Raw genomic sequence first — 8,824 nt, 5'->3', positions numbered from 1 at the left:
TAGATGATTAAATTACTTTTGCCCAGTAGGTTGCAGAATCAGAGAGTGGGATCCTTTGATATCCCATCTCTAACAGTAGGGATTTGGATGAGATGATATTTGTGGCCTAGATGTGTTCAGTGGGCTTGATTGAGACTGCACCATCAAGTAAATAGTGAGTTAGGACCAGAGCGCAGCTTCCCAGGGCAATGAACTTCTTGTCCATACCTTTTGAGAAAGCAAAACTGATGCCTTGCATATTGGAGTAAGAATAATCATATCACTTACCACGGATGGGACGAAAACCACTTTGTGTTCTAAATTCCATTTGGAACTAGTCCCTAAGGTAAATGAAGACCTGAGTGCTCGTTAATTGCTAAATCTCTAATACAAACAACTCTGTCCCTGACTTTTTATTTTTAATTTTTTATTTTTAATTTTTTTAATTTTATTAAATTATTATCTGTGTACATATTTTAACATTGCCCCCCCTCTCCCATACATACCCTCCCTCCCCAGAGTTTTATGTCCATTGGTTGTACTTATATGCATGTATACAAGTCCTTCAGTTGATCTATTATTTCCCCCAGATCTCCCTACCCTACCTGCTGTAATTTGACAGTCTGCTTGTTGCTTTACTGTCTCTATATCTATCTTTTGGTTCATCAGTTTAAAATGATCTTTATTATACATAAATGAGTGAGGTCATGTGGTGTTTCTCTTTCATTGGTTGGCTTATTTCACTCAGCATGATGTTCTCCATTTCCATCCAGGTTGCTGCAAATGATGAGAATTCCTTCTTTTTTATGGCAGCATAGTATTCCATTGTATAGATGTACCATAGTTTTTGGATCCAATCATCTGCTGATGGGCACCTAGGCTGTTCCAAATTCTGGCTATTGTAGATTGTGCTGCTATGAACATAGGGGTGCATATATCCTTTCTGATTGGTGTTTCTAATTTCTTGGGATATATTACTAGGAATGGGATTACTGGGTCAAATGGGAGTTCCATTTTCAGTTTTTTGAGGAAACTCTACACTGTTCTCCACAGTGGTTGTACCAGTCTACATTCCCACCAGCAGTGCACGAGGGTTCCTTTTTCTCCGCAACCTCGCCAACACTTGTCGTTTGTTGATTTGTTGATGTTGGCCATTCTGACAGGTGTGAGATGGTAGCACATTGTTGTTTTGATTTGCATCTCTTGGATAATTAGTGACTTAGAGCATGTTTTCATGTGCCTTTTGGCCTTCTTTCTATCTTCTTTTGAAAATATTCTATTTAGGTCAATTGCCCATTTTTTAATTGGATCATTCATCTTCCTTTTATTTAGTTGTATAAGCTGTCTGTAGATGTTGGAGATTAAACCTTTATCAGTGGTAACATTTGCAAATATGTTCTCCCACACAGTGGGCTTTCTTGTTGTTTTGTTGATGGTTTCTTTTGCTGTAAAAAAGCTTTTTATTTTGATGTAATCCCATTTGTTTATTTTCTCTTTAGCTTCCATTGCCCTATGGGCAGTATCAGTGAAGAAGTTCTTTTGGCATATGTCTGAGATTTTGCTGCCTGTGGATGCTTCTAGTATTTTTATGGTTTCCCATCTGATGTTTAAGTCCTGTATCCATTTTGAGTTTATTTTTGTGTATGGTGTAAGTTGGTGATCTAGTTTCATTCTTTTGCATGTATCTGTCCAATTTTCCAACACCATTTATTGAAGAGACTGTCTTGACTCCATTGTATATTTGTGCCTTCTTTGTCAAATATTAATTGAGCAAAGTGATTTGGGTTGATATTTGGGTTCTCAATTCGATTCCATTGATCTATATGTCTGTTTTTGTGCCAGTACCAGGCTGTTTTGAGAACAGTGGCTTTGTAATGTAGTCTGAAGTCTGGTATTGAGATCCCTCTTACTTTACTCTTCTTTCTCAGGATTTCTGTGGCTATTCAGAGTCTTTTATTGTTCCAAATGAACTTTTGCTGAGTTCTTTCTAGGTCAGTGAAATATGCCGTTCATATTTTAATGGGGAGTGCATTGAACCTATAGATTGCTTTAGGAAGTATGGACATTTTGATGATGTTGATTCTACCAATCCATGAACATGGTATGTTCTTCCATCTCTTTACATCTTCCTCTATCTCTTTTTTCAGTGTTGTGTAGTTTTCCGCATATAGGTCCTTTACTTTTTTAGTTAAATTTATTCCTAGATATCTTAATTTTTTTGGTGCGATGATAAATGGGATTGCTTTTTTAGTCTCTGTTTCTGTAATTTCACTGTTAGTGTATAGAAATGCCATGGATTTCTTGGCACTAATTTTGTATCCTGCTACATTGCCAAATTCATTTATTAAGTCAATTAGTTTTTTAATGGAGTCTTTTGGGTTTTTTATGTACAATATCATGTCATCTGCAAATAAGGATAACTTTACTTCTTCTTTTCCAATTTGGATGCCTTTTATTTCCTCTTCTTGTCTAATTGCAATGGCTAGTACTTCCAGTACTATGTCAAACAGGAGTGGCGAGAGTGGGCATCCCTGTCTTGTTCCTGTTCTTAGAGGGAATGGTTTTAGTTTTTGCCCATTGAGTATGATGTTGGCTGTGGGTTTATCATATATAGCTTTTATTATGTTGAGGTATGATCCTTGTACTCCCACCTTGTTGAGAGATTTTATCAGGAAAGGGTGTTGGATTTTATCAAATGCTTTTTCTGCATCAATTAATATGAATAGATGATTCTTATCTTTAATTTTGTTTATGTGATGTATCATGTTTATTGATTTGCGGATATTGTACCATCCTTGCATTCCTGGAATAAATCCTACTTGGTCAGGGTGTATGATCTTTGTGATGTTCTGCTGGAGCCAATTTGCTAGAATTTTGGAGTATTTTTGGCATCTATGTTCATGAGGGATATTGGCCTGTAATTCTCTTTCATTGAGTTGTCTTTATCTGGTTTTGGTATTAAAGTGATGCTGGCTTCATAGAAGGAGTTTGGAAGTGTTCCTTCCTCTTGAATTTTTTTGAATAGTCTGAGGAGGATAAGTTTTAGTTCTTCCTTGAATGTTTGGTAAAACTCTCCTGTGAAGCCATCTGGCCCTGGGCTTTTGTTTGCTGGAAGCTTTTTGATGACTGTTTCAATTTCTTCCCAAGTCACTGGTCTATTGAGATTTTTAGATTCTTCCTGATTGAGTTTTGGAAGTTTGTATTTTTCTAGGAATATGTCCATCTACTCCAGGTTGTTCAGTTTGTTGGAATAGAATTGTTCATAGTATTTTGTAACAATCCTTTGTATTTCGGTGGGGTCTGTTGTTATTTCACCTCTTTTGTTTCTGATTTTGTTTATTTGAGTCCTCTCTCTTTGTTTCTTGGTTAGCCTGGCTAGAGGTTTATCTATCTTTTTTATCTTTTCAAAGAACCAGCTCTTGGTTTTGTTGATCTTATTCTGTCCCTAACTTTTACAATCCTGACGTCCAAAGTTATCTGATGAGCCTTCCATTCAGGATAGCCATGCAAAGGGAGTGATGCTTACCCACTGCGGACAGACTTATTGCACCTTTGTGTGTAAGTTCAGGTCTTCCAAGAAGCAGATATGAAAACTGGATGAGAGAAACATGAGCTTTTTTTTTCTGGGAAATGCTTATGAAGGATAAAGGATGGGGGCACAGGAGTAGCCAAGGAGAGCCTGAAGACCATAATACAGGTGTGGCACCTAGGAAAACGTGAGGGGGGAAAGTGGGTAAAAAACCCCACACCATAATGTTCTGTCAAAGTCTCACCCAGACTGATTGGGAACCCTGAGCCAAATTTGCTCATCAGAGAACTCTCACATTAGGCTGGAATTGCCCATATCTCATCTACTGTTATACTCATTGGTTGGTGAGGAGCAATCCAAGGGAAGCATAGCTTGGTATAAACTCCACAGTGGATTCAAAGTTCAATTCCATGATAAGAACAAAGAAAGGAGGGCAAACGCAAAGACAAGGGCACCAGTTAGGTAGTAAGGGCAGCAACGATGGTGGCTTTGATCTGAATGGTATCAGTGGTAATAAGTGGGCAGACTTGGGGTGGAGTTTTGTAGGTAGAGTAAGCAGATTTGCTGGTGGATTAGATATACATTTTCTGTAAGGAAAAGATAAGAGGAAAAGATGACTTGGCCAACAATTTTAATATTGAAGTTGCCAATATTCAAACATGGGATAACTTATGAATGAAACATATTTGAGGAGAAGAGGTATTAATAGTTCAGTGTGAACAGTTTAATTTTAAGGCATCAGTTAGATATCCACAGGTAGATGTTATATAAATGAGTATATTGCCCTTTTTGTTCAAGCAACACATATGAGTTAGCATCAGAAATTTGTGTGGCATCAACATAATGATATTATTTAGAGATAAGTTAACATTGTTTTTTAAAATATTTTAAAAATATATTTTATTGCCTTTTTTTTTTTTTTTTTTACAGAGAGGAAGGAAGTGGGATAGAGAGTTAGAAACATTGATGAGAGAGAAACATTGATCAGCTGCCTCCTGCACACCCCCTTCTGGGGATGTGCCTACAACCAACGTACATGTCCTTGACGAGAATCGAACCTGGAACCTTTCAGTCTGCAGGCCGACACTCTGTCCACAGAGCCAAAACGGTTTTGGCAACATTGTTTTTTAAATAGCTTTCTGAGGCATAATTAATATATGAGCCACACATATATCCATGCATAATTTAGTAAGTTTTGACAAATCTATACCTTTATGAAACCACCACCACAATCAATAAAATAGACATAGCCAGCACCTCCAAAAGCCTCTTTATTCCCTTTCATATTTCTCTTACCTATCCTACTCTGATTCCCATGTATCCACTGATCTTTGTCTCATTAAAGACACATAAATGGATTATGCAGTGTATTCTCTTTTTTTATTTGGTTTGGTTTCTTTCATTCAGCATAATTATTTTGGGATTCATTTCTATCATATGTATCAATAGTTCATTCCTTTTTGTTGCTGAGTAATATTAAATTGTATGAATATAACACAGTTTATCCATTCACCTTTTGATGGGTATTTGGGTTGTTTTCAGTTTGGGAGTATTACAAATCTAGCTGTTATGAAGATTCATATACAAGTCTTGTGCCTATATGAAATTAAATTTTAAAAATTGTTTATCTAGATATAAGTAACCTTTTTTAGATATGTGGTTTGTGATTATATTTTCTGAATCTGTAGCTTGCCTTTATATCCTCTTAATAGTATTTTTTCATGACATTAAAGTGTTTTAATTTTTATAAAGTCCAGATTATCACTTTTTTTTCTTTTTTGGATTATGCTTTTGGTGTTATGTATAAAAATGTTTTTCTAGTCCTATATTCCAAAGACTTCCTCCTATGTTTTCTCCTAAAAGTTTACAGTTTTAAATTTTATATTTAAGTCTATGACCCACTTCAAATAAAATGTTCATGATGAGAGGTCAGATTGAGATTCATCATTTTGTCATTGGATGTCAATTCTTCCAGCATCATTTGTTGAAAATACTATTCTCCCTCCATTGAATTGCTTTTGGGGCATGTGCCAGAAACCAGGTGGGCATGTTTGTGCTATTCTTGATTAGTGTAATGGTATATTAAGTGTTGACATTAGATAGATTGATCTTACATACTATGCTTCTTTTCCAAATTGTTTTAGCTATTGTAATTCCTTTGCTTCCCATATAAACTTTGAAATACCTTGTCTGTATCAATTAAAACCTAGCTGGAACTTTGTTACAATGTTTTTCTTTATTATTGGGTTTTAGCAATGTGACTATGAGGTGAATTTACATGATTTTATGCATGTTTCTTGTTCTTGAGTTTCATCTTCCTCAAGAACTGTCATTTGTACTTTTCATCAAATTTGGAAAATTATTAACCATTATGTCTTTAAATGCTTTTTGTTTCTTCCCTTTTTAAAAAATATATTTTATTGATTTTTCACAGAGAGGAAGAGAGAAGGATAGAGAGTCAGAAACATCGATGAGAGAGAATCATCAATCAGCTGCCTCTTGCACACCCCCTACCTGGGATGTGCCCGCAACCAAGGTACATGCCCTTGACCAGAATCGAACCCGGGACCTTTCAGTCTGCAGGCCGATGCTCTCTCCACTGAGCCACACTGGTCTCGGCTGTTTCTTTCCTTTTAGGAGCTTACTGACTCTTTTCCATTTTTTTTAGAATTGTTATTTTTTCCTCATTTCTCATTCTATTTAGGTTATATTGTTGTGTTTTCAAATGCAATAGTCATTTCTTCTGTAATATCTACTCTGCCATTAATCCCATCCAGGGCAGTTTTCATCTCATATATTGAAGTGCTCACCTTACAAGTTTTATTCAAGTGATTTTTATATTTTACATGTCTTTACTTAACATTTGAACATATGGATCCAGTTCTAATAGCTCTTTTAATGTCATTGCTGATAATTCTAACATCTGTGTCCATTCCAGATTGGTTTGATTGATTAATTCTACTCCTTGTTCAGAATCATCTTTTTTTTTTCTTTCTTTATTGCATGCCCTATGTCGTATAAAATTTAGTTTTTTTAGGGAGGTTTCTGGCTATTTTTATATTTTTACATGTACTTTTCAGCTTTGCTCTGTTTTTAGTTCAATTACTGGAAATGATGTGATCCTTCCCATTTTAAAATTTGACTTTTAAAATTTGTTAGGTGGGACCTAAATGGTGCATAGCCTAGGAATGTTTATTCCTCACTGTCTGGACAAGATCTTTCTGCATATTCTACTCATATTCTATAAATTAGAATGTTTTCCAGTTTGGATGGTGGTGCCAGGCACTATTCCTGGACCCAGTTTGAGCCCAGATTCTGTTTCCTGAAATTCTTCTGGGTGGTTCTTTTCTCAGCTCCAGGTAGTTTACTCAGACACATGCACTGGTTAGGATTAACTTCTGCAGATCTCTTACATTCTCTTTGTTATAGCTGTCTTCCCTCCTAGATGCTTTGATGTCCTTGGACTCTCAATTCTGGCTCTTCCATTAGTTCTCCTTTCCTGTGTTGCATGCTGGAAATGTTTTTAAGGCAATGAGTTTGGGCAATTTTCTCTTCTTTTGGAGATCACTATCCATATTGCTTGAAGTCTAACACTTGAGAGCTAGAGAACTATTACTACACACACACACACACACACACACACACACACACACACACATATATATATATATATATATATATATATATATATATATATATATAATGTTGTTGTTGTTATTGTTATTGTTATTGTTATTTAAGGCAGAAATCCTTGTCACTTTATTTTAGCCAGAAGAAGAAGCCTAGCTAATTTTCTTCTCCTTCACTCCCCTCAATAAGTTATAATTGGTACAACAGTTCAGAAAAAATGAGAGAACTACTTTTACCAATAATACTCTCTTATTCATATTCTCTGTCCTCTAGAGTTTTTAGGCTAGCTACTTGCATAGAAGAAGTATGAGCTGGGTAAACCAATAAGCAAGATTATGAAGCTTTTTCTTTCCTCATAGTAAGTAAGTATAAAGGTCATGCAATGTCTGAAGCAGTATTAGAAAGAAAGGCTCTATTCTATCTTTTGGAGTTTTCTTTACTGACAGTTTATAAAGAGTTTTCTTATTTTGGTTGCTAAATTTGTACATTTGAAATTCATAATTGCATGTTGAACAATAACTTCAGCATATCCAAAAATGAGTTCTCATTCTCTACAGATTGTCTTTAGAGTGTTTCCCTTTGTTTCACAGTCACCCTTTTTTTCAGTCTTGAAGCAGGAACTTTAATTTTTACTTATATTTTAAGATATATTTACCTAGTCTTATTTTTCTTTCCTTAAAAGATACACTGATATGTCTTATGATCGTGTTTTTATTATTCCTGACTGATTTTCTTTTCTCTAATTTCTTTTTTAAAATATATTTTTTATTGATTTCAAAGAAAAAGAGATAGAAACATTAATGAAGAGAGAGAATCATTGATCAGCTGCCTCCTGCATGCCCCACACTGGGGATTGAGCCCACAACCCTGATCTGGAATTAAACCATGACTTCCTGGTTCATAGGTTGATGCTCAACCACTGAGCCATGATAGCCGGGCTCTTTTCTCTTATTAACATTGATTCCTGTTTAATCTTCCTGCTTCTTAACTCCTCAGCCATAATCCACTATAGCCAGCATTGATATATCAGACTTTGCTACTTTCCACTTAAAACATGCCACTGACTATTTTTTAATATTCAGCTTCTACCAAAATGACTCTTACTTTCATTGTTTTGTGTGAAAACTCTTGCTTTTCTTTTTTTTTAATGCAGTTCTTTATTTATTTATCAGTTCAACAAATATTTATCACATGCTGACTCTGAGAATAACACTGGGTTTATGTGCTCAAATGGTATTCCCTGTACTCATGGGCTTTGTATTCTAATTAGAAAGTCAAAATAGTGGCATTCACTTAATGTCAGTAAAAAAGGTAATATGTAACAAGTCTGGATGTGTTAAGACTCAAAGGCTAGAATAGAAAACAAATACAAGATGATCCAATAATATGTCCAGAAGGCTCACTTTGTACTAGGATGGAAATGGAAAATTTATTGAGGGCATAATTGACAACAATAGCTTCTTGAAGAATAAATCACATTTGTCCTTTTGGGAAGACGTGAGGGGAAGAGATCTCATTTATAGTAAGTAGTATAAACAAAATATGCTTGGTTTCTATATTGAAGTAGTTTAAAAATATAAATTTAATCTATTCAATGAAGGATTTGGAATATTATACCTCATCTGATAGTACTATTTCTTATGAGTTGATAAATATTACCTCTTATTTTATGCTGAGATTTTTATG

The sequence above is a fragment of the Pipistrellus kuhlii genome, unplaced genomic scaffold, assembly GCF_014108245.1.
Source record: "Pipistrellus kuhlii isolate mPipKuh1 unplaced genomic scaffold, mPipKuh1.p scaffold_m20_p_3, whole genome shotgun sequence".
NCBI classification, from domain to species: domain Eukaryota; kingdom Metazoa; phylum Chordata; class Mammalia; order Chiroptera; family Vespertilionidae; genus Pipistrellus; species Pipistrellus kuhlii.
This window is presented reverse-complemented; position numbering follows the sequence as displayed.